A 26,541-nucleotide genomic window follows, 5' to 3' on the forward strand; every position below is an offset into this window, starting at 1 on the left:
TCCCCTAATACTGAATCTGAAGTCTCTTTTATATAGGCCTTGGTGGTCCCCTACTAATGTATCTGAAGTCTCTTTTATATAGGCCTTGGTGGTCCCCTAATAATTTGTGAAGTCTCTTTTGTATGGACCTTAGTGGTCCCCTAATACTGTATCTGAAGTCTCTTTTCCAAAATTCAGCCTTGGTGCAGAAATCCAGCCACTAGAGCCAGTCCCACAATGAGCTTTCCTCCGTATGTGCCATTTCTGTGTCTGTGGCTTTTGAGGAGGGGGGTGGCCAAGGAGGAGGGTGGGGGTGTGGCCTTGACCAACTGCTACTTTGCTCGTTTGAAAGCCATGATGTCTCTTTCTCGTGGGTGGGCCAAATTCTCTAGGCGGGCAAAGCAGAGAAAGGGGAGGCAACCTTGCCCCTCATGACCTCATAAGGAGCAAGATTCCAGATCGGCCCATCGGAGCTTTCATTTTCTCAAAGGCAGAGGAGGATACCCAGGACTCAGTTTACACCTATTGCCATTTCTAGCCACTGGGGGACCATTAATACAATGTAATGATAGTTTTTTTTTTCTCTGGTCTAGACACCACCTAAAGAAGGCATTCGGCAGTAGCTTGAGTTACTGTTGGGCATACATTCAATTCTGTAAACACTCTGAGCAAAACCTCTCTTAACACTTTTGATCTGTTTCATTTAATTGTATCATGCATTGTAAATCTGTTTTCCTTTCTGAAGATGTATGCGTGAACCAAACTTGATCCAATCCTCCTCTCTTTTGGAGACTCTTTGTGACTCTTTGTTAGCTTTCAACTCCTACATCATCTGGAGAATCAAGAGAATGGAGCCATTGTTAGAAATGTGTCTCATTAAACCTTTCGAACATTGTCATGCGTTGTGTATGTTTGTCCTTTGAGATCTCCTAACTGCTTTCAGAGTCAACTCACAGACACCAAGCCAGTAGATTATAGGATACGGACAAAAAACAATTGTGATCGCGTTGTTTCCCAACAGTTATTAGCATGTCTGCTGGAACCTGTTGTTGATCAAACAATACAACCACGCACAACCTCAAGATCATGTCGCAGGTCATTGACTCTTTGGTGTCCCACTAGGCAGGATTCTCTCAATATAAAGAAATGCTTGGTGTTTGTGGAGTAGAAGGAACAAAAATGGTAGACACACTGTTGAGGTCATGGAAATGCAGTGAGGTTAAACATGAAGCGCACAAGCTGACACACAGTTGGCCTGTTTTCTACCAGACACCAAGATGCTGCTGAGCTTAGCTTTAGAAATAGCCAGGGCTTTCCTCTGGGAAACATAATCTTGTTGAACAGGTAAGTAAGGACAGAAAGCCCAATGACTCAATGATTCTGGGATGTAACTTCAGATAATCTTCTTTTACGTCCAGCTCAACAAACAATACCGGTGAAAGAATCCAAAGTAACACTGGCAACCGTGGGCTACATATTATGCCTTCACCTTGCATGATAACCAATGTCTTTATCACGCAAAATATTCACTAAATGTTAAAGTTTACTCTCAATTAATACAAATCCGTTCAAACACAGGACTTTCACCCAGGAGAGCGTCCCGTTATCACCGTGTTTCAGGGAAGCCACTTTCGTCTTTAACCTGCCCGTTGTTCCCTCGTGTCACGGAACCGAACGTCCACCCTCGACCTTTCTGTTGACCCAACCATCCCATTACCGCGTGTCACGGAACCGTAAGCCCACCCACAAGCTTTTCCTTAACCTAACAGCGTCAAAAGGACGGCAATAGTCCGGACCAAGCGCGTCAAAAGGTACACCAACAGTCCCGACCAAGTGCATGTTATACAACGCTAAAAGAGACTTTTAACATCAATAACGACGAAGGCACCCGACCAAGCGTCCGTTTTTTACGAGATGGGAGGGAGAATGTGTTGTTAGTACACATAGCCATTTATATTTTGCATATACTGTGTAACTACTCTCCTCTAAAATGTTAAAGCTGCATTCTCTGAATGTATCATTTAAGCAAGTCCCTGTCACAGTTGTGTGTATTTTGTATTTTTGTGTTTCTCCCCTCCCTTTTTTGTTCTTTCTATCCTGGCAGGGCTGGTGCAGTGGAGGGCGGAGCTGGCGGAGCCGGCTCCACAAGGCATACCTGATCCTCATCTTGTTGATTGATCACCACATTTAAGCGGGGTCCCTTCTCCACTCTGTGCCAGATTATTCTGTGTGGCAAAGGTTTACTTGTTTGTTAATCCCGACCTCTGAGACTCTCATTGTGGCAGTTTAAGGATTTTGGACTTACTTATTGTTTTTTACTTGCGCTCAGTGTCCAGTGTTCCCTACGTTCACCAGCCACTTGGATCTCCAGCTCGGACTGTTTTCTCCTTCTGCCACACCACCCAGCCCTCGACTGTAGCCTCCTGTTCTCTTCCAATAAACACCTTGTCCTGCTCTTTGTCTCCTCTCTCTGCATTTTAAGCCCCATATCCTAGACTCAAACTTAAAGATGCAGTAGGTAAAACATTTTATGTTTTATAGTTTTATGTGGAACTACATGAAACTTTTTTTAAAAGCCGGCTCCTCTGGCACCACCTACAGCCTGTAGTCTGATTTTGCAAAAATCAACCGCTCCGTGTTCAGATCCTCCTATGAGGGCCAGGGGGGGTGTCTAACTTTGTGTAAATCACTGCTCATGTACACGCATTCATTCTCCCTTATGGGGGGAGGGGCTTAGGAGACAGTTGTGGGTTTTAGCAGAAAGCGTGGGAGGGACTGAGAAGTTGTCGATGTTCAAAGTCCTGGATCTTCACAATCCTACCTACAGCACCTTTAAAAGTCATGGTGTCATGGTTGACTTGTTAACGAACAATAGTTTTCCAAAGACGGGTTCAAGCAATTCAGAGTATACGTTTTTTATTACAGTTGTGTCTTAGCTGTCACACAAACTGAAAAAAAAAACAGTTGTTTTACTAGCTTCATATTCATGTTTTTACAGCCTGTGCATTGGCTGCTTATGGGGAATAAATAGACTGGTCAACTTTGCACGAATACAGCAACAGCAATATTGCTTTGGTTTTAATTTAAATCAACCTGTACAAACAACAGAGCAACATGGGCCTCCTGATTAGATTTCTCTTTCTAGCCAACAGGTCAACATAAGTAGACATATTTTAGCTTAGTTTTGTTTCCACAGTTGAGGGAAATATCCTGGTGTTTTAAGTGAATGCATACTTTAATAACAAGTCTTTGTTTACTCAAACTGTATTTATGTTGCACAAGCATGGAAATAGCTTGACCATATACTGTGGTCCTGAATTAACACTAAAAAATCATTACATCCAATACAATACAATAAACACAGTTGGCGCAAAAATTTTTTGACTACCTTCAGAAACATTTAAAAAGCCTTTTTTTTTTTAAAAATGTAAGGACCAATATATAAGTACAATTAATCCCTTTTTGGACAGTGTAATTAGTGAAATGTGGTCGAACACTACAATGACTAAACTACAAATGAACATGAGCTTTATGATTTTCTGTTTAACGTATTCATAGTTAGATTAACATCTACTGCATAGTCAAACAGGTATCTTTGTCAGTTATATTACTATATAGTTGCATATTACAAGTGCTTGCAATGTGCATCAGACTATCAGCGGTGAGAAGAGGATCACTTTGTGTCAATGTTGATTTAAGTAATAGCAATCTTGGAGTCCAAACAGCCAAGGCAATCTGTTATTCCAATCTGAGCCAGCGAGCGTTCGCAGAAAGAATAACAACTCAGACAGAAAATTACTGTGTATAGGCAACTGTGTGTCTGTTTTATCTGATACACCTGTGCATTCACAAACAGTGGCAAGGAAAGGTGCAGGAACATGCACACACACACACACACACACACACACACAAATGTGCAAAAAACTGTATACCCACAGAGATGTATTCACAAATCAAACAATCTGTAGATGGCTGATAGATGCATGTGTCAGTCTGCATGAGTCCCACCAGCGTGCTGTAGATTTTGGTGTATCTGGCACATGGTCTATGTGTGTATTTCGTTAGTCGCTAACTCTGCAGAGAGCATGCCAATCAGCTTGTGTCTCGGCAGACATTTTTATAGATCTCTCTTGGGAAATAGAAAGCTCCTTTAACACAAAAATGCTGGTATAGGCTCTGGTTTTATAAAACATTGTCCTTGCCTCTTAAAGTCTTGCTACTGATTGAGTTCTATAGTTTCACTGAGTGAATGAGGTGGCCGCCCGGCTGTAAAATACCACTCAGTCATCTTATCACTTTTCTTTGAGAGGACATTTACATCCCCCATTCATAACAGAATTGGAATTTATTTTTTTTAGGCGTCAATAGGTAATCACCATTCATAAAAGTAGTATTACAGTGCATCTATGTGTCATATATTTTGTCATTTAAAAACAGTAACCAGATAGCCTAAGAATGTGTATCTGTTATTGCTGCAGTGTGGTGCAGACTTATCAATTATAAAAATTAAGAGCACTCATCCAAAGACGGAAAGCAATCAGATCAGTTTCAAATGCAGAATCAAAGGGCTGAGCCATGCCATCCATATATGACATGGAACCTTTATACAAAAAAGTTCAGATGTTATTTTTCAAATTTTAGTCCATACACTGAAAACAAATTTGAGAAAATATATATATAATGTAAGAAAATGACAAATGAAAAAATGAAAAATGTTTCACCGTCTACCATGTGTGCCATTTCATTTCCCTGTTGATGCGTCCCCCAGAGACTGCGGATTGTGTCCCGGCAGACGATTTTCATTCCGTGCTGACTACCATGAAATTAACTAAAAATTGTGTCCCTGTTGACAAATCAATAGATTAAAATAACATGACCAATTCACAAACTGTTGTCAGTTTGGCCTGTTATTTCCCACGGGACAGTGAATGCTGCACAAATTAATCTAGTGAGAACACACAAGTTTGGACAACAAGTAGGCTTTGTAGCTTCACAGCTGTGGAGGACCGGGAGTGTTTTTAAGATAGATATAAGGGTTGTATATTAACCCTATGTGAACAAATGCTTCACATATGACCAAGCAAGTAACGGGAGAAGCAGCAGTAACAGGAGCAGCGGTAGTACTGGGAGAGGTTCACGCCTGGCCAATAAATGCTATTGAAGGGCGGGTCTTGGCGTGGCCATAGTGGGATTCATAATATCTTGAGCGGTAACAGGAGCTGGAAGCACTGCCACGGTGCTGGGGCCGCTGCTAGACGCCTCCCTTTGAACTGCAAACGCGTGACGGTCAGGAAGATGTTTTGGCAGGGGGGGAAACTGATCCAAAAATGTAACAAAAAAGTACAAAAACATAGCAGACCAGGCGCAAGCATTTATTTTGAAAAGTAAAAGCTCTGGGACACCAACAGCCAAAAGTGCGTGAGACAGGAGGTATGAGACGGGAGGTCTCCAAGCTGCAGACACACCCGTCTCCAAAAAGATGCTAGAATGAATAGCTGTAGATGCAGGCCCATAGAACATGCCTTTCTACAGGGACAAAAATATAGTGCTACGCCCCTGTTAAGAATTATGTATTTTATACATTTCTTCTAAAAGGAAAAAGGAAAACAATCAACATCAAACATTTAAATGTTCTGATGCAATGTGCTGCATAGAAAGTTACACTCGGCAGACAGAGTTACTGATTCTATCTGTGTATAGGACATTGAACTCTTTCTCACTGCCAAGAGCCCATAAGTCCCCACCAGGGTCTCGAGTACAACAATGAATGTAGCTAAACATGAACACTAAATCAACTATACAAAACTAAAACCCAGATGACATTACTGCACACCCAAAAAATAAAAACAGAACATCATTAAAACACACTTAACTAGGACAGAACCTTTTTGTCTTCCCATGAGCCTTTGCATTGCAAAGAACAGTTCAAACAAATAGAAAAAAGAATGGAAAAGAATAAGTAGTGACCATTTAAAAGTTAATTTACAACTAAATCTGGATTTATAGTGATACAGTGTATTGTTCTCCTAAGTGTTGCTGTTTCTACCAATAGTTCCATATACCTTAGACACTGACCTACATTTGTGGTTTAACGGTTGACACAGTTCAAGACAAACTAAATACTTACAATTCAGGTCAAAACCTGCAACACAAATGTAGTATCTAATAACTTGTAAATTTATTCAGGTTCTGTGAAAATTAATTCTGTCATGAACCAATGCAAAAGGGTTTAAAATTTCCATTAAATAGAATAGAATAAATAAATGCCCTTTATTGTCATTATACACAAGTACACGGGACGGGGCAACCGATTAAAGCAACCCTTTTCATGTTGCCCCAAAAAAAATATAAATTAACATATAAAATATCATATAAAATATCAAAAATATAAGTCAAAGATATAGTGTAGGCATTAGAGTGCAAGATAGGGGTGACTTTAAAAGGATTTAAAGTGAAAAAGTGATGAGTGGACAACTAAGACCATATATTCCAACTTGGACCTTCTCGCCACGTAGTAACCAAATTTTATCTAACCTAACATATCCATATAACTATGTTGATAAATTGAAAGAGTTCATTGGGTTAGGGCACGCAGATTTTTAAATTGATGCTGAATTCTTTGTTATTTCACCTTTTAATCAAAGACAGTGTCAAGCGGATTCCTTATAAAACACATCATTCCAGCATTGCTGTTCAGACACCACACAAATTCATCTGGAAACTCTGCATCAGTAAAGTGTATTTACTTTCACTCAACATCAAATGAGCAAGCAGTGTCAAAGTCCCAGAAGGTTGAAATTGCAAGGTAGCTTTAAGCTCCGATTACAGGAACACTTTTATTTCTGTAAAGGTATCTGAAGCGTTACGTGTAGTTATACAAACATCTCTTGTGCAAAGCTGATGAGGTCTCTGAGGCATTAATCCACCGCAGTGAACTGTCTGTCAACATAATTACTATTCAGATTAGTTGGTGGAAAACCCAGCAGCCAAAGTTTTGGCATAAAATACTCAAATTTGTCTCTTGTAGTTATTATTAAAACAAATCCAACCCAATTATGCCACATCAACTCCCACTAAATGAGATATAAACTGAATGTGTCCTTATTTTTACTAAGTCTCACAATGAATGCTTTGTCCAGATATATTTATTAAATTTAAAATACTAAGCAGTGGACCATCCTCTTGTGACATTCGGCATTTTCATAATGTCATGAGATGGTGTGTGCAACACACAGCTTGATTCAAATTGAAAAAAACATGTTAGCAAAATGCAAGACTCAGTGGTTGAGCTGACATGGTTGCGGTTGAGATGGTCACAGTATGTGTGTAGCTGTCAGAGTGGATAATGACACCTCGAACAGGATTATCCTCCTCGCTTTCCCCTGGGGAAGCTGACCCTGACCATGACGGCCATCTTTGATAAAATTCTGCAACAGCAGTTAAAGGTCAGGTGGGAATGCCAGTAGCCCGAGATTTAACAGCAGCTACAACATTCTTAGTGACCGCATGCATGCACGCACGCACGTGTGCTCACACACACACACACACACACACACACACACACACATACCCAGATCACTGAATGCATTAATGTAATGAACACAGTGTACTTCTGCTGCTATGACGGGACTTGAGCCAAAGCCTGTGATGCCTGTGGCCCTCTTAAGTTCTGACAAAAAATTTTAATTAACAGATTGTCCTGTGTTTTCTTTTTCAAAGGTGATCAATTTGGAGATATTCTGAGTAAAAACTATTATGTAAGTACATCACCACTGAATCTTTTCAAAATTACATTTTTAGCAGCATGTTTTAGCATTATCAAGCATCAAGTTTCATCATTAGAGAAAGCAAAGTGTAAATATGACAAGGGTTATGTGCTGGAATTGCTGATTCCACTTTGTATGTTATACAAAGCTGACCAATATTTTGTTATAATATCACATCCTGTATAATTTCAATTCTATGTTCTGTCTATATCATGTGTACATGTATACACATTATTACACATTAGTTCACAGAAACATGTACTCATTTATGTTCATCACAAAATGTTATTTGCTTACATTTGGATGAAAACTGTGTTTTTTGTGACACTGTGTTAAATATCGACCATTATGAGCATCTTACTAGAATTAAATCCCCCTTGGAATTTACAGGACAAGGCCGTAGACACTGCATGCAAAGAATATCAGGACCTTACAAAAGAAAATCTGGACTACAGGCTCATCTTGCAGGGTATCATGGATTACCCTGCTACAGTGTACGGTGTCCTCCTGAATCTTATTATCATGCTAATGAGGTGGGATACCAAACCCTTAAAGGTCTGTTGAATTAAAGCAGAAATTGCCAAAAAGACGTCCTTTATTGTCATGAGACTTCCACTAGCATTCCAAGGCTGCTGTTTCTGATTCTCAAGGACAACTTCCAAACTCTTTTCAGCCTAAACTCCTGTTTTAATGACTAACTGCTTACCTCAGCAATCGCCATGGTGAAACAATTAAAAGGAAAAAGGTTATATGAGAGCTGTTTAACCAGTGAACCAGGCCTGGAAAGTCACATTGAAAAGCACTCATCTGCCTCACCATTTTTACCATTTTTAAACATCGATACACATGTGCTACTCTTGTTTTTTTTTATTTTATTTTCTTTTTGTTTCTTCTTGTTTTATACTAAATGTTTCTAACTCCAACCTGCCTAATGGACTGCAGATAGAAATTAGCCCTCGGGCTACAATCTGGCACATTCACGTGTACTGCTGTACTTGTTTATCAATGTGCATTGTCCTGAATTAATAAATTAAATTAATTTAAACAGATGGACCAGATACTCCTAACACTTTTTTAAGGGTTACTACTTGGTTTGTAAACCATATACTAGTTATATACCTTTTTAGATAAACCCCACCACCCTCTCCACCCCCACCACTGGTCCAACAGAGGAGCAGCTTCTCTAAGAGGCTCCGACTGTTTCGATGTGGCACGGACCGCTACAAGAAACCATTCCTGCCACAAGCAATAAAACTTTTTAACAGCTCATGACTGGGTGCTAGATAAGACTCTGAGATATCTCTGGGATGAAGTGAAACTTGCACAATAGGTTTATCTACATATAATTATCATTACTCGTTAACCAGTTGCACATTATGTATTCCCAACTTGTATATATTTTAAATATTTGTTCTTGTATTTTATACTATTATTATTTTATGTATATTGTATGGATGTATATTGTATCCTATGATTTCATGTGTACTGTATCCTAGTATTTCATTTATACTTATATTTTGTGCTGTTTGGCTATTTTGCTGCTGTAACACTGCAATTTCCCATTTTTGGGATCAATAAATATCTATCCATCTATCTATCTATCTATCTATCTATCTATCTATTTATCTATCTATCTATTAATATGGTTCATATAAACACACATATATATAAACATATATAGTCTTTCCATATAATTTAATGAAGAGCAACAAACGTATCATTGCTTTACGAAGCACTTACTAACCAATAACTAAATATTTATATAGCCGCAACTTTACATTAGCCATCCAGATAATTTTTATAGATGGTTTACAAACCTGCTAGTAACCACTGACAAAGTTTTAACTATCTATCTAAACAATAGGTAGATAAATCAAAGCGCTTTAAAAATGGTTTCTTAAAGGTTTACAAATATTTTTTAATCATTACCCGATATCTGACATAGTATATGAGGGGTATAATGTATGCAACAATAAACTGTTAATTTACAGCACTATTGATAATTAGTAAACATTTCATTATTTGTTAACAGTAAAATTACTGTTTGCTAACAGTTGAATGGAAATTAAATAAGTAAGGATGAATTAACTATCTGTAATCAATTTACCATCTATCAATGATGGTTATTATAAAGTATTACCACAATGAATTATGGGACAGGCCTTTTTGATTTGCAGTGGCTGCAAAACAAATATGTGTGGATTGCAGGGTAATCTGAATGACAACAGTGGCTGGTGAAAAAATAATGCATGGAAGCATGTTATATCTCCATTTTCTCACAGTGGGATGCTTGGATGTGGAGAATCAGTAGATCATTTCTGCGAAGTGCCAATATTTGACAAACTAGTAAAAAACGGAGGCAAGGCTTTTAATCTATCTGTGTGGGAGTTGAGGGAGTGCAGTATCTTATCACACAACACTCAAGAGGAGAATGGTTTGTGCTGCCCGCTCTTGAACCAGAACAGTTGTCCCTATCTGCTTCACTCTGCAGTCAAAATATAGTTCAGAGGAGGAAATGCTTCATGTACTGCAAAACTATCTCTTGTCCCAAGTCTGTAATTTACAGTACATGTTAAAACTACAGTAAAATGTAAATTTCCCATGCCACAGTCAAAAATCCATCCATCCATTCATCCATCCTCAATCACTTATCAAGTATCGGGTCGCGGGGGCAGCAGCTCCAGCAGGGGGCAAAATAAGAACAAAAAGAAAAGTGTAATTTGCTTGCATGATAAATTCATACCCCAACAAGGAGAGCAAAGAAAAACAAAGAAAAACAAATTTTCCACCTCTTCAATGGAATTGCTACCCAGATGCTCAGTTGCGCTTTGTCTCTATTAAAAGACCGAACGATTTATGAGAAGAATATGGAGTTTGTGCGCAGACTACCAGTTCTGCTGGCCAATTTATATATGTGCCACAAGAGAGAAGAGAATGAAGCAAAGCACTTTGTCTTACACATCTGCAAGTCTGTGCTTAAGAGCATTGGAAAAGGAGCCCACACATACATTGTATGAGCATGTTTCATTCCATCTCCCTTAGGACACTTTAGTATGTTTCAGCAATGATTATGTTAAGGATGGTAGTTTATCAGGCTTTGGAGTCGAAAGAAAATGATCCATTTTGATGAGACAATGCTGGAAAAGAAATGAATCTTCAATTTAGTTGCTTAATTTTTATCTGAGCAAAACAACAGCCACAAGTGACTCACTACAGTAATGAACACACCTTAATAATATATTTTTTTCTGTTGGACTCCAACTTTAAACGTCAGCATTTGGATTAAGTGCATTATCAACTAACCTTCTGCATGTGTGTGTTTATTGGGAAATAGAAAGTATGGTTAATCATGCTTGCTGATTATGATTGTACGGCTCTTCACTCCAGAAATCACGAACTTAACCTTAATTAGAGTAATTCAAGTTAATTAAATACTCCTAAAACCAGCCTGTCCTCACCCAGAAAACGGCCATTTGGGTCAATATTGCAAGCAGCTCACCTCTTGTTGCTGAAGTAATTATTCCGAGAGGAAATAGGGTAGTGAGCTGACAAAGTATAGGAGAGCCCCATTCTGCGTGAGGAGGAGGCAGATTGGGGTGGTTGACAACAAATTTGCAACAAACACAGAAGTTACACTCAGGAAACTGGGGTTTGACTAATTTTGAGCTAATTCCTGATGTTTTAGTAACCCTAGTTAAGTATTTTTGTTAAGTATTTTTGTTGACTGAAATTAAATAGTTAAGTTTCACAATGTTTACTATGTGTTTACTGTGTAACTGTGCTTGTAGGTGAAAGAGAAGGGTCACATCATTATACTCACATGATTACTTTGCGGCGTGTGTTTAGGTATGGGGATGTGCTGCCTTAAATATTTAATCAGAAAGCCAATGGTCTGCAATGGACTTCATTGGGAAAGTACATTTGAACACACACACCCTCTTGTTCACAGATGAACACTATGCCCTTGTGAGCAGGTAAGGTTCAGCACAATACACCGTGGTTGAGAAGATATGCCTGAGCTGCTCGCTATGGTCCCCCTCTACTGTATGAATACTGCTCTAACAAAGTGAATTCAACTTTCAAAGCAGTGCCCCAGACTGGAAATATTTTTCTTTTATAGTGCATGTAAAGTGAGTAGAATAGAATTACGGAAACATCTACATGCTGGATGTTCATGAAACTTTGTGGAAGGGTGTTGTTTGTCCATTCCCTCTAAAACAAGACATAGAAGTGTTTGCTGATCGTCCTTATCGTTTTGGACAACACCATTTATCTGACCCTTCCAAAACTGTTAAATCCTACCTACAACAGTTGAATTAATGTTGCTTTCCAACAATATCAACTCTCAATAACAACACATAGTGACAAAGCGCAATTTACTTCTTCATGGTAATGTTTAGGCATTCACTTCACAGCCTTAATAATCGGTTTTTATTGCCTAAATGTAACCACATTTGGTGTGGAAGTCCTAGGTAAGGCTTTAGATAACAGCCAACTAAGGGTGTACCAGTACACTATGTTCTACTACACAATGTAACACAATGTTGAGGGAGGGAATAAGGGGTTGAAGTCTGAAAGCTTCAAAAGAACTCATACGGTAGATACTTTTTAACTAGCAGGTACCTATTTTAATAGCACGTGTTGTTTCTTCTCACCATCCATCTACATCCAAAACTGATCAGACCTAATACCAAAACCACAGGCAATAGCTGTAATGCCTAGTTGTGAATCCCAAATCATCTTTAAAAAGATTTGATCATTTGTGCAAAATGAATTGAATGATGAATATGAATTGTGACAATAGGAGCCTAACCCTAAAATTAGGTAAACACCAATGCACACAATGACAGATTGTGTAATTGAGTCTACAACTAAAAACCATACCCTGATTTTTTCATTAACATTGAATTTAATATGCACGCCCTCTATGTCTAGTTGATGATGGTACTTGATTCATCAATTTTTAATCAGGATTGTCTGGAAGACAATCACTTCAAGGGCTCTATCACAACCCCCTCACCCCACCCCCTCTCACAGGCTGCTGTCCTTTCTCTCTTCTCTGTATGCTACCACATCAACACTGACCAGCATTGTGTGTCTCTTTATATCGGATAGCAGGGCAAGGTAATGTGGGCAGATTGAACAAGAGTAAGATTTCTCCCTCAGAAGAGGAGGCCTTTTGTCTTCTTTCTTAATCTTTTTCTGCGAGTCGTGCCCCAGCCTTCTTGGCTTACTTCATTAGTGATGCAGACGTATGGTGGAGGAGAATGGTGGAGCCTCTGATTGACTTTCCCTGTAGTCGCACACTCACAGGTTGTATGTGTGTAGGGAAATCTTTGAACCTGTTGTACCAACCTGGACTTGATTCCTGTTTGCACTGCAGCGATGATATCCTGTCTATCGATAAAGTTTCAGGAAACTCGCGCATGACAACTAACTTTACAAGATACTCCGCAGGGGAATATCCTTTGCTTTGAACATGTGTGTTGTGTGTCTATCGGCACTTTTAAAGATAAAATCAACTTCTCAACAAAAAGGTATTATTTTCTTTACTTCCTGTGCCAGGAAAGTCAAAGCTACCTGAGGGGAGGAAAAACCTCCCACATCTACCTTTCTCCTACACCAAACTGCCTTTTATTTCTTTTGAACTATGCCCTTACCATTGAACACAAACCCTAATTTTACCCGATTTGACATACAAACACAGTTGGGAGTGTAACACAAGTCTAGACTCTTTGATCATAGACACCACGCTTATCTTTTTTGCTTTTGCATTGACTGAGTTGACTGCTCTTAAGTTGAAAGTCACAACGCTTTAAAATATCCTTTGATTTGGTTAAAAAGACACAGCCGGGAATTGTTTTTTTTTTTTTGTCATTTCTGTGTTATTGTTAGCTTTAAAAGCTTTATGTGTTGAATTTAAATGAGTAACACTGTTACAACTCGTAACAATCAATTGTACGGACATAACATTGAATACAGATGGTTCTTTTCACTTCTGTTTTAGATACTGTATCACCCTTTGTATGTTCTAATTAGTTTACAAGCCACCCTGAGTGGTCAGAGCCCGGGAGTGACAGGAGTGACATTTTCAGTCCTGTTCCAACCTGTCATTCTCTCCGTGAAGAGGGTACAGAAGGTCAAACTGCCACTTCAGTTAGATTTAAAGTGTCACTATGAAAGGGGAAATACCTGCTACATGCTGAGTACCACTGGTTAAATGCAATATAAAGGAGTTGCTTTATGCTAGTTTGAGGACTTTGTATTTTTCCCTTGGGAAAAAAAAAATAGCTTTGTGTTCCTGATGATCACTCAAGCTTTTGTGCATCCTGGGAAATGCCAACACCTGGACTCAGATTAGACCTTGAGAGAGGAAGGTTTGAATACAGCCTAGTCAGTCCAGTCAGCTTCTGCTCTCTGCAGCATTGTCCTCAGGGATGTTTTCACTTGGTTATGCTTTATATTGCAAAGAAAGCAAAGTTATTACAACCTTGAGTATCGGGGCAACCACAAGACTTCATGACCCTTAAGCAAAGCTGCTTCCCCTGAGCCAACAAGGGTATCCTATTTGTTGGATGTCCTGTTCGGTGTTGGGTCACTCTCAGTGGCCCTGGGGTTGTTACACTATTTGGGAAAGAAACAGCGATATCCCTGTTGGCAGTCTTGTAGCTTCGTTGCTTGAGGAGCAGGAAGTCCTGAGTTTCCACTTTGACATTACACTGTGGTGAGAACCTAAAGGCTATCAAAGAAGTGAAGAAATGGAAGAAGTGTGTGAATACAGAATAGGTGAGCTGAAGGTGCCACCACTAAGCATGGGACACATTTTCCTATTCAGCAGGGATAGTTGAGCAACCTTGGAAAGGCTTTACCAGTGTTGCAGTAGTGACATGACCGCTTAGGGGCCATGAGCTAAAGGTAATGTTTGTAAGAGCTGCTGGATTGGCACCCAGATAGCTCAGTTGGAAGAGCGGGTGTCCATGTATATAGAGGTGTACTCCTTGACGGGCCCGGGTTTGACTCTGACCTGTGGCCCGTTGCTGTAGCAGACAATGCCTGCAGCTGGTCATTTAAATAAATATTGTATTCATTTTGCAACATGCATATATTTGGTTTGAATTATTCATGGCTGTTGTTGGATGCCACAATACACTGTTGATATCACTGGTTGGAAAAACATCAGAAAGATCAACAAGTTGAGCATGGGTTGTTTACCAGTCCTGCTCATTCTGTTACCTGGAAACATAATAAATAAAGATGGTTGATGTGCTGATGGTAAGCGTATTGTCTCACTTCCGGTGCTTCCATATCATGGACGCTAGTTTCCTGCTCCAGCAAAAACAAACTCAACTCTTCTTTACAGGGCTGCCAACTCTCACGCATTGGCCGTGAGACACGCATTTGACTGGTTTCACACGCTCACACGCCACACCCCCGATTTCTCACGCTGAAGTGTCAAACCGGTTGGTCAAATTTCTGAAAGATGAGTTTATCTATAGATCTACCTGTTGAGCCACACATGATCGACTAGTTGTGCTTTCAGAGACTGTGAGGGGGTTCAAGAGCGCTCCCTGTCTGTGGAAGTTTCGAATTGTCGCAAACTGAAAACATTTTTTTCACGAGCCATCCCAGATGTATTTCCCCGGCTTCAGGTATGTGCTCTGAGTATCACAGACCCATCCGTCGCTTCGTGTCCACTCTCTCTGTAACAATAGAGGTGAGCAGCACGGCTGCCAGTGTAGCAACTTCAGTTTATGTTAGTGGACCCGCTCTGCTGTGGGCAGTGACGCTTTGCATCCGTGTAATCCTCCGATCGTCTGACAGACACATAGACACATGGGCCTCTGTGTCTTTCAGACGGTCTGAATGAGATCCACCATATCAGCGGACCAATGACATACACAGCAGACTGTATTACAACTCTCCAAATCTCGGACAACAGAGATGGGAGGAATTATATTTTGAATGTGCATAAAGTTGTAAACATGAGCAGAAATCTGATGAAACACATCTGAGCTATTCTGTACACTATACTATATGTACAATACTGCAACGTTGGGCCACTATTGTGCTTCTTTAACCTTAGTGCATCTCTAAATGTAACTGAAAATAATTCATTCAATGTTTTATAAAATGAACAAATAGTCTTTATTTTCCCAAAAAAGTAAATACAGTAATCGGGCACAGAGGATGAGGGCCAAACATTACTGAACCTTGGCACAAAGGTTAAAGGATTAGAATTTATGCAAAACAGTTGTTCTCATTCTTTAGAATTTCAGTGGTCTTAGTTGATCCCTCAACATTAATTTAACTTTGGGTCCCTGGTCCCTACACCAGGGACCCCAAGACCTGTTCCCCACAAACCCAAATCTTCTCAGCTGTTGCTGACATATGCTACTGTCTCTTCATGTGGTTCATTATGTTTGGCACATTGTCTGGGTCAGTTCTTATATCATAAGAAGTTAATAATGCATATAATGTAAATGCTGAATGCCCTAATACGTGTTGATACTACACCAGTGCAAAGGCTCTTAACCCTACAGTTTTGCACATATCATGCAAGACTTGATTTCTCCATTTTTTTTTGCACAAAAATCTCCAGAAAGTGCCATTTAATGGTTTATTTTTCAAAAATCTTTCCTGGGGGGGCAAACCCCCGACCCCCCTAGGGAGAGCCCCATCCCGCACACATATTATAAATCCCAATTTAAACCCTGAAGTATAATGATGCGGAATGAGCCAAAGAAATTGCTTTGTACGCGGCAAAATATGGGTTGGCCCCCCCAAATCTCAGTCCAAGGTTTTGGAGAAAAGTTGGCAGGTCTGTCTTTATTGTTTAATTTAACGGCTAATTGCCTGGATTGCATTTAAACTACACTAGTATTAGCACCTATAGTTCTCTTCTCTTACAGTGACTGCCTTGCTGATCTCACAATTGTTAGAATGCTGTTTGCTACTTTAGCTTAACCATTAGCAATGGCTAATTCCTCTCCTTCTACTGCTCTCTCTTGCTCTGTGTGTCAGATGTTTAGCTATTCCTCTGCCTCCTTTAGTGATAAAGAAACATGTAACACAGGTAGTATATTCGCTGCTCTGGAGGAGAGGCTTAGTGAATTTGAAGCACAGCTCCGCACCATGGAATCAAAATTGTATGCTTCCGTTGCTAGCCAGCGCTCTGTAGCTGGCCAACATACTGTAGCTTCTGTTAGCATTCCCTTCAGGCTCTGAGCAGCCGAGCGGGTGGGTGACTGTCTCAAGGAAGCGTAGCGCCTGGTCTAAACCGGGGAGTGCACATGGCAAAGGTTGCTCTAAACCTATGTCTGAGTCTATGGCTAACCACCAACATCTTCACCTTTCTAACAGTTTCTCCCCACTCAGTAACACACCCAGTGAGAAGCCAACACTGGTTATTGGGAGGTCTATACTGCGGAAGTTGGCCTCGTTCATGTGTGTTGATGATACTCAATTACGCAAATTGGAAATCATTAAAATTAACGTTAAGTCCCTTTTTAAATACGCAAAGACAATGTCGGACTCAGTAGTTTTCTCTGTACCCCTGCCAAACCTGATCAGTGATGACGTGCACAGCCGCATGTCATCCTTCCACCGCTGGTTGTTGGGGTGTATGCAGATTTGCATTATTCTTTCTTTTGCTTGCACGTGACAGTTTGTGACACATTCCGCTCTGTGGAATACAGTCTTGGTCAAATAGGACTGCTGGCTTGACTGTGTAGTGTCATTCTCCATGAAGCAGTACCTTGTGAGCATACAGTACATTATCTATTCACACTGTTTTACGTGCCAAGCTTCATACTTTTTCACCTTGGTCACCTTGCAAGATTTTTTTTGCAAAAAGTTTTGCTAGAGCTATTATTAATCTTGATACCTTTTGTCTCGCTCTCTTTTACATACATTATTCTGGGATACTATTATTTCTAAATTGTAACATAAAAGGGGATCTTCACTGTCTTTTAATATGACGCTCCATTCTAAAAAATAATCAACTCAGAAGGACATTCATAAGCTCCCTACAAAATAAGCATTTGCTCTCAGTTGAGTGAATTAATGTGGTGTTTAGTTAAGCATTTAGGTAATCCGAGAAAGGTGACTGCCAGCTTACAAAATAACTGTCATATGACATTTTGTTAACCACTCAATTATCCAGGCCCACTGTACAGTGCTGCTGCAGACTGCAATAAAATATTATAAGAGAATATGATAATACAGAATAGTTTGGAATCAACCAATTACTGTTAAAGTAATATTTTGACATAATGATGAAAAAATCCATTTGCATTCTGGCGGAGAGTTGGAGAGGAACATAGAACTCTACTAATCTGTCAATTAAATAAAAATGTACACTAGGAAAAACAACATAGACTTACAGGGTAACAAATTCAACATGTTCATCATTCCTGTTTCATTAAGTCTCACTACATTGTGTGGCAGATCTTATAACGCATTACAAGCAGGATTCAACAAGCGTGAGTAGAGCTTTGATTGGATCCACTGAATATGACTATTCATATAGTGGATCTTCCAAGTCAAGCACAAACAAGGACACAGCTGCAGCAATGCTTTGTGGATAATCAACAGAAAACCCAATCCTTTTATTATTCTATTTTATATTCACTAAGGGTCTTGATGGTTGTAGGCATAACAATAACAGTCCATTGTCTGGACTTAGATTAATACATGATGCATGTTATGCAAACTCTTGCTTGCCAGAGGAATATCTCTCTCATTATTAAAATGGATGTTGTGCTCACTTCACAATAAATAACACTAGATCTTGAAAGTATTGTGTTTGAAAATTAAATTCAGTCCTTGGAACTGAAGTGTGACATTAAATATGGCTGGGATTTGGTGTGTGATTGCTCTGAAAGCTTTCCAGTTCTATACAGTCTCTTTGTTAACTTATAGCTGAAGAGGAGAGAAGGGTGGGAAACTGCTGTCATGTCCACTGTTGCATGCTGTTTGTTATAAAACAGCACTATTGTAGGAGTCACTCTTTTCTCTTTGTCTGTGTACCTTTCATATGAAGATAAGTTGAGGTAGAGACCCTAAATAGATAGAATGCATCAATCAAACTGTATGCATCAAAACAGGAATATTGCTGTATAAATACAGCATGAAATCCAGGGCCCTATTCCAAGAAACACATTGAGTGAGTTATATGTGTAAAATGGTTAAGCAAAAGCCTCATTAATTGTGGAACATGATTTAGATTTAGAGAGGTAAGTAGTCCAGAAAATCACTAAATGCCCTACCCCTGTTTAAATCAGTGAGACCCATTACTTGGCAAAGCAAGTCATTAAAATTGTCATTATCAATTAATCTGACAATCATTTTTACTCACTTATTAATCAATTAAATGGTTTAATTATTAATAAGGTGGCGTCTTCAAATTGCATCTCCAAACCATAAGACAATCCATTTATTATCATATAGACATGAGAAACGTTTTGAATAATCAAGCTGGAACAAGCATATCATTCAAGCAAATAAGTCATTTTAATTAATTCATTCATTCATAATTTAAATAGTTGGTAATTTATTTTTGTTGATAGATGAATTGATTTATGGACTAATTGTTTTGACTAATTGCAAAGTAAGCCATGTGGCATTGCAATAGGCAATGTCTAAATAAGTTTAGACTTGTCAAACATTTCTTCTGGCAAAGGATAACAAACCATTCAAATTTGAGACAAATATTAAATTTATAAAAAAGCAATTGAATGGTTGGGGAACAAACTAACATAAGTGGCAGTATACTCTTAACAAATCAGCCTTTAAAGCAAAGTAATGTATTTGTGACCAAAAGTTAACATTGCATTAGGCTTTGAGCTCCACTGTGGTACAGTAGCTTGTCACTACAGTGGATCAACGACAGGGTCTTTTTTCTGTTTGCATATGCTTTTTTGGCTTTGCTCAATCAAGAGCCAGTCAAAGCAGAGCTTTGCCTCTGAACTTTTATCCTCCCAACTTTATCTGTGGTCAAGAATTGTCTCATCTCTGCTGTGACTCTGCTACTTCAGTCCCAGACTCACCACAGTGAGTTGCAGTCATCTGATGATGCTGACATGGACATGGAAGTGAGGAACTCTCTGCTCTTACACTGGTGCCCCATGTCTTTGCTGGAAAAAATGCCCGGTGGCCTTTGGACGGCCGATGTCACTGGCCTCCAGACGTGCACAGACTCTCTAAGGACCAACTATGAAAAGGAAAAAGGATTGACTCTACTTAACTTACAGTTAGGGTAACAAGTTACAGGGTTACTAAAGGGGCATTTGGTTTACCAATGAGGTTCTAACAACTAGAGGCAAATGTAGGAAGAAAGCGGCAATTTGGTAAGATATTAGTGTAACAATGAAGCATGGGAGTGACCCATTGGGCCCAGAGATATCATCATGAAAGGGCACTCAGGGCAAAAAGGGTGCTGGTGAAATAAAGCTTTTAAATCATCTAATTCCTCTACCTTTGTAGAGTGTAGTTTTTTTTTATATATATAACATTTCATGTAATTCTGTTAGGTGAGTGTATGGAATGGTGGTAATGTAGGACCCAAGTGCAGTGAGCAGGGAGGCAAAGTAGAGCTTGAAAGTTTAATAAAATAAAAAGCAAAGTACAAACCAACAAAGGAAGTCCTAAGAGGGGCAGGCAAAAACTAAATCCAGAGTGCAAAAAACAAGAACAGCAAATCCAAAAACAAAAGCAGAACAAACCAGAAATAGAGACCACAAGAAATACAGGAAGCAAGAAACCAGACACAAACTGACACAGGGAGACACAACACTACAACAGAAAAACTACAACGATCTGACACAGGACAAGTGAAGCACAAAGACTAATAAATACAGAGGGTAACAAGGAAACAAGAGGCAGGTGACAAGAGGGCTGGGAAACAGGTGAAAAACATCATGCATTAATGGGAGCATGAAAACACAGGAAGTAAAACTACAGACAAGACACGACAGAGACCCAGACTTCACAATAAAACAGGAAACAGAACATATAGACCAGACCAAACATAACACTATCAATAACACAAGACATGACAGAAAACCAGCTAAGAAATTAAGACAGGACAACAGACTACCACCAGAAGACAAGACATAACACCCAAACCATGACAAATTCAAGGTATTGTCGTCTATCCATCAATTTTCATCCGCCTATCCGGTATCGGGTCGAGGGGGCAGCAGCTCCAGCAGGGAACCCCAAACTTCCCTTTCCCGAGCCACATCAACCAGCTCCAACTGGGGGATCTCAAGGCGTTCCCGGGCCAGGTTGGAGATATAATCCCTCCACCCAGTCCTTGGTCTTCTCTGAGGCCTCCTCCCAGCTGGACATGCCTGGAACACCTCCCTAGGGAGGCGCCCAGGAGGCATCCTTACCAGATGCCCTAACCACCTTAACTGGCTCCTTTCGACGCGAAGGAGCAGCGGCTCTACTCCGAGCTCCTCACGGATGACTGAGCTTCTCACCCTATCTCTAAGGGAGACGCCAGCCCCCCTCCTGAGGAAACTTATTTCAGTCACATCTCGTTCTTTCGGTCATGACCCAGCTTTCATGACCATGGGTGAGGGTTGGAACGGAAACTGACCGGTAGATGGAGAGCTTTGCCTTCTGGCTCAGCACTCTTTTCAACACAACGGTGCGATAAATTGAACGTAACACTGCGCCGATTCTCCGACCAATCTCCCGCTCTGTTGTCCCTTCACTCGCGAACAAGACCCCAAGGTATTTAAACTCCTTCACTTGGGGTAAGGACCCATTCCCTACCTGAAGAAGGCACTCCATCGGTTTCCTGCTGAGAACCATGGCCTCAGATTTAGATGAATGGAAAGTAGGAAAGAATGCTGGAGGGAAATAGGTGAGAGGCAGAGAGAGGATAGATTGCAATGACCTGAGCCATGATTCTTCTTATACTGAAGCAAGTTCCTGGAAATGGAAGGGAGAAAAAATAGGGAGTAAATATGAGAAGAAAAATTAGACACTGAAATGAAAGAAAGGTAAAAGGTGGCGGGGGAGATTAAAGGCCAAGGGGGTGAATGCCTGTAAGAATGAATAATGATTAAGCTGGTAGAGCCTAGAGGATTTTGCTATATTAGTAATTAAAGAGAAATGTGGTAGACTGAGCAGGTGTGAGAGGAAAGAAGAATGTAATCAATGATTAACATTTTCAGAAGAGGCAAGGAACCTTTTAACCCTTCAAGTCAATTTATCATTTTGTTTTTCACCCCATTCCATTTATTATAGATATTTAACATACTGTATCTGATGTTGTTTTTATTCTTAAAAAAATACTTTCCCCATTTCAACAGATCACATTTTGAGTAATGTTTTAATAAATAAATCTAATTTTAATAGCTATACAAAATGCCCATAAGCATTATGACAACAAAAGGAGAGAACAAACCTAAAAATATATCCACATGAGTACAGTTTAGGTCTGTGTATTAGTCATGTCAAGTCAGTCGAGATGAGTTTCTGATCGGCCATCTCAGACGATTGAGGTAATTGCCTCGTTCTGACTTTGGCAGAGCTAATTTGCCAGATAATTTGACGTGGGCGGAATGAATTGCACACACTCAATCAGGTCAACAGTCCACCGGGTTAATGACGGTGATGACTGCAACCTTGTGAGGATAGCAGAGAGTGAAATAAAGACGCCACCCTTAAACTGCAGTGTAGAAGATACCGTGCATTTTCACGTTATGCCCATCTTCATGTTTGCATATAACACGATCATTGGTAAATTTAAAAAAAAAGGTAATGACACATACAACTTGCTTCAAGAAACCATTTATCAACCTTTAGTTTTAATCATTATCTACTAATTATTACGCTGTAACGGTGAACTGTGTTATAATTAAATGCTCAGCCTTTACATATCATTGCCAATTGAGTATTTAAATATGACCTTATTCAATAACCCTGACACCTACCATGGTGCTGTGTGCATTTTTCTCCATAAACATAAGGCAATTTAAGTTTTTTTTCATGTTGATAAAAGCACAAACAGAACCTGGAAGAGTTGACTTAAGTTAAATAGCTTCTTCTGTATTTATTTGAATAAAACACAGCCATGTTAAAGATAAACATCGACATGTCCAAGGACCAAGAACGTTGCAGCTGACTGAAAACATGTCTTCCAAATGGCAACAAATATAGAAATTTTTTTCCTGCAAATTGAAAAGTAATAAAGCAACAGAGTTGGTAGTTACACATAATGCAGCCTCATAAAAAATCTTCTGTCAGACAGTCTGTCTGATAGAAGCTTGTCGTTCAAAGCTTGTTGTTCATTGTGCAATTTCATTGCAGAATCTATCACCTAGAAAATCCATTACAGTTTATTAAATGGCCTCTGGTAACCTCAAGCAACTCTGGCATGGAAATTTGTAGACATAACATAACAGGTACTCTGGTCTCATTTGAGTGAGCCAGCTCATACTCCTAGAAAACAGATTAAATTTGGCTGGAATGGGGCAATGGGACATAATGCATATTTAGATGCCAATTTTAGGCTTTTGTTTGTGAAGCAGTGGTCCATATAATTTGACTTTGTATGTGACTGTCCTGAGTTCCAGCTCAGGCTGAAGAGACGAAAATTAAATGTTAATGAGATGATGCGAGAGAAATACAGAGTGAGAATACAGTAAAAGAAAAAAAAATACTTCAACATTATGCAGTTCACTTACAGTCAGAAAAACATTTTCTTTAAGGCTGTGGCTGGAAGGAATATCATGCTTGGAATTATGGTTTTGCTTTAACTATTTGTTGCTGCTGTTTTTTTTAGTTTTTTTTTAAATTTTCATCTTACCTAAATTGCTGACAATCTAAACTAGTATCTGTAGTGTTTCATGCTTTGCATGTTGCGGTGACAGTTCTCTGCAATCCTTAAATGCATCATCAAGATTGTCTGTCTACAAATCATTATTTCATGTTTAGAAGCACATGCCATAACAGAAACTATTTTCAATGCTACCCAAATGAAATTTAAACTTAACTGGTGTTTCTGTTTGAAGCATTTCAATCTGTCAGACCGGATTAAATTGTAGGATTTCTGAATGTAATTGGCATGATGGGCTTTCCGAAGAATTATTTGCTTAGTTTTAATGACAATTACAATTCACATTTTTTTCCCATGGACCATTGCCCACAGAGATATTAGAGAGAAGTGGCCTTAAAAGAGAAAAGTCTTGTGTCGAGAAGCCTGGTAAATTAGCAATGCCACGAGACAGACACCTTGACTCACGGCAGCATTATAACAGGGCTGAAATCAATCCATTTAGAGGAAATCCACTGCAGAGGCAACATAAATCTATTAAGAGTTTTTGCATGTTTAACTTAAACTTTGATTTGGAAATTTGAGCTGTTGAGCAATTGCAAGAAGAAAGAAACTACCATAGCTGTCTCACCATAATTGTTTAAAACCCTATTATGCTGGGGTATAAACTGCTCAACAAAGAAGCATTGCTTGTAACATTGCTAGTGAGACAGCATGGGACAAATGCATTTGCATTAGTTAAATGTGTAACTGTCCAAGACCAAGAGGGAAAGTAGTCACTACGTCATAAAAGCACCGCTATTTTTTCAACAAGACAAGCGTCTAGCACCCTGAATGTGAAATCATCTACAGTATGTTGAAACATATATCATAATGTACAGTAATTGTGTAGAAACACTAGTACATTTTATTTATTCTGAAGTACTTAAGTTTTTTTCCAGAGAACCGCATTTCCCACTATTTTTAATCCCAACCTTACTATATCCAGCCAGCTGATCCACACCAAAAACAACCAACGACCACATTATTATACATCAACATTCCATGCCGCAGCGTCCCAGAATTACAAACTGGACCTGTGATTAAACATTTGAGTAATGTTCGTATATAAATATTTGCCTCTTGGCAGTAGCTGATCTGCTCTTTTCTTTGGATTGATTTGGCTTCAGAATCTCTCGCCTTAGCACGATAACGTAAATACGTGGGTTGGTGTGTACATATCCATTCCAAACACCAGTGAGTAATAGAATGTGTAATTATGTATGCATGGTAATTGCACATGAAGTATGTCCATATTGTTTAGGACTTGTCTGTGTGCTGTTCTGAACATGTGTAGGTGCATCTATGTGAGCCTTCCTGCGCCAGTGGTGGCACCGCCTGATAAATAGGCCTCCAGATGTGTGTGAAGCCTATCTCTGGCAGTGAGGAATATTGGCTCTCCCTGCTACTTTATCATGGAAAGGCAGCTCTGACAGAAACCCTGACACAGAAACCTCTCCTAGAAGGGAAGTGGGGACAGCTGGGGCATAATTAGAAATAATGCAGAGATGTGGAATAAGGAAATGAGCCATCGCAATACAGATCAGTGCTTCATTTCAATTTTATGCTTCACTCGTTGAATTTGATGGGTAATAATGGATAGGCAAGGCTGCAGATCACTATTGCTTGTGATGACAGGTATGTATGCATGATTTCTTTATGCCCCTGTAGGCAGAACAATGAGGGGAGAATGATATAGGGAGAAAAATGCATGTGAGAAAGCCAAATAAACACGTTTGTAGAGGGAATACTAGATATTTAGTGTTGCCTCATTTGGCCATTGGACGCAAACCAAGTTATTTATAGAAAAGAAGACAAAACATGCTTATGACTAATATGTTAGGCCCATTGTTCACTTATGTCTAATGTTAGACTGCCAACAGTAATATCTAGGTCCTGCAGAAAGTCCAGTCCAAAGTAAATGCAATCACTGCCATTTAGTTTATGGCAATCTCCTGTTACTGCCATACAGTATTGCAGGATGTGACTTTGTCATGAATACTGGAATAGACATTGTTCAGGTCTGTCTAGTCCTTTACTAAACTACCAGTGACAGCCAACCAGCAAACTCCCTTTACACAACAGCTAGGTAAAAATGTATGTGTGCCAAGTATCAAATAAAATAAACAAAATAGTCATCTTTTAGTAGGGAAATTCAAAAAAATTATAAAGTAATAATGAAGCTCAAGCCACCTACACATCATGCGCAGTAAAGCCACATCTGAGCTGGCTGTGCCACTGTTTTCCTATGGGAAGCACAGTGGAGACAACTCGGAGGAAGAGCTAGAATTGGCGACTTGGCGTGGCGCACTGCTCAAAATTGCAGCTGAATGCTGATCTCAGAGTTCAAATTATTTCAACTTTCAACCTGTAGCATAGTCAACTTTTGTTTTTTTAGGGTGCCTTGGTCTCTTAGGAGATCAAGTGGTTGACCACAAACCACAAAATGTCCTGTTGATGTCTGCCCATTGAATGTAGTTGGATATCATTAACCATCTTTCAACTTTCTATGAAAAACATAAAATGCCCCAAAAATACCGAAAACATATTGACTTCTTGTGTTTCTCTGCATGCACAGAATGTTCCAAACACTAAGTTCTGCCACATGCAGCTTCCATTTGTCCTTTAGCATGGGTATGTGTTTATGATTGGAAATTGTAAAAAAAAAAATTGATGCAGATGACATGTGCCTCTCTGTATTGATTATTCATTTGACTGACATGGTCTAAACAGTGATTAGTATTGACCTCTGTGTCCCCTCCATCACATTCCTAGGTTTACTATTCTCATCAACACCAAGGTCATGAGCCAAAATGGAATCAAGTGTCTCATCCACATTATGTCGTTGATCACTGTGGTTCTACTAACAAACGTCATGAGAGCAAGATAAAAAGGCCTTAGAGTGGCTCAGGTTGGTGGGGGGGTCAAATTGCTACCGCTAGCTGGCTGTGTGTGTAATGGGTTAAT

The 26,541-nt window shown here is 39.5% G+C and overlaps 1 long non-coding RNA gene across 1 annotated transcript; it reads left to right on the plus strand.

Moving 5' to 3' along the window:
* The first annotated feature begins 2,557 nt into the window (after window positions 1-2,557).
* Window positions 2,558-25,911, plus strand: LOC116691036 (uncharacterized). The gene is made up of 4 exons (XR_004332412.1): window positions 2,558-2,777; window positions 11,445-11,451; window positions 14,714-14,716; window positions 25,901-25,911. It is a non-coding gene; the product is annotated as an uncharacterized LOC116691036 (long non-coding RNA).
* Window positions 25,912-26,541: the final 630 nt, after the last annotated feature.

The sequence above is a fragment of the Etheostoma spectabile genome, chromosome 1 (assembly GCF_008692095.1).
Source record: "Etheostoma spectabile isolate EspeVRDwgs_2016 chromosome 1, UIUC_Espe_1.0, whole genome shotgun sequence".
Classification (NCBI taxonomy): Eukaryota; Metazoa; Chordata; class Actinopteri; order Perciformes; family Percidae; genus Etheostoma; species Etheostoma spectabile.